A 1,320-nucleotide genomic window follows, 5' to 3' on the forward strand; every position below is an offset into this window, starting at 1 on the left:
AATAATTAATAAAATGTAATTATATTTAATTATTTAATACAAAAAGATAGTGAATATTACATTATTTCTACAGTCCCAATCCCTGCATCACTAGCAGCCTCTGCCTTGTTCTTTTGTGAGTAGAACTCGGGACCTGTGAGTCAAATTGTGTGTGTGTGTGGGATGAGGTCAAGCAGGTTGTGGAGGTTGAGGCTGTGCCTGTTAGACAGGTTTAGAGTAGTTGGCAAGTGACAATAGGAGATAAAAGGTGGACGTACTGCAACAGTGTGCAGCAAGTGTGAGTGGTGCATACAGGTTGAGATCTGGAGCATTGAACAAGTTGCTTCAGGCTGCAGACAAAGCTGTATCAGTATACATATGATTATATTCTGACTGACGTGCAATTGGAGGAGCAGTGAAGTGAGTCGTTTTTGTGGATTGCAAAGGTGTATCTCTGGGACATACTGGCTCGAACAGAGAAGGTGAAGTGGAACGTATGGACGGACCCAGCTCAAGAGGGGTAAGTGGCAGTCCACTGCTTCTGTTCAATATGGTGTTGTCCACTACACTAGGGAATGTAAATGCACATGAGGTGGACCTGTAGAGAGTGATGTTAAGCATGGAATGGGTGAGGAAGGAGAGCATGTACAGTGTTGAAGAGAGGGTTGTACCATGGGAGTGGTTGTATGTTAGTATTGTTGCAAGTGCACACTTGTTGACTGTTGCTTGCACTACAGAGCAGGAAGTATGCAAATGTATGGAAACATTGAAGAAGTTGTTCAGCATTAGTCAACAATGCAGATGTGTGAATACAGATGCAAAAAGGAAGGCAAGTGTAAACAAAGGAGTACAATGTAGGAGAGGCAATGCAAGTGGTGGAGCAAGGAGCAGGAGGGGTGGAAGGGAGACAAAAAGTTGGGAGGAGAGGGATGAGCAACCATTGTGCAAGTTATTATGAAGTGGACTGGCTGCTTATGCTTTATGCTGAAGGACTGTGTAGCCAGCTGGGTTGTGTTGTCACAGGATCTGAGGTTCAGTGCAGGCAATACAGTAGCAGATTAGAGAGACAAATGCAGCAATGTTTATTGTCTAGGTGGTTGCAGCCAGTGTGCCTGCTAGAGGATGCTTGTAGGCAGAGGACTGAGCTGGAGAGAACAAGAGCAACAACATAGTGTTGGGGGAAGAGGGTTGGGGAGATGGTGGAGGTAGGAGGAAAAGGAGTGACAAGAGCAAGTGCATCATTATATGCACTCAATCTTTGGTACTCGATTATGTAATCACTTCAATATATTGTTTAAAAGTAAAACCAAATTATATTATAAGTCTAACAGAGTGATTGTT

The sequence above is a fragment of the Fomitiporia mediterranea genome (genome assembly GCF_000271605.1).
Source record: "Fomitiporia mediterranea MF3/22 unplaced genomic scaffold FOMMEscaffold_9, whole genome shotgun sequence".
Lineage (NCBI taxonomy): Eukaryota > Fungi > Basidiomycota > Agaricomycetes > Hymenochaetales > Hymenochaetaceae > Fomitiporia > Fomitiporia mediterranea.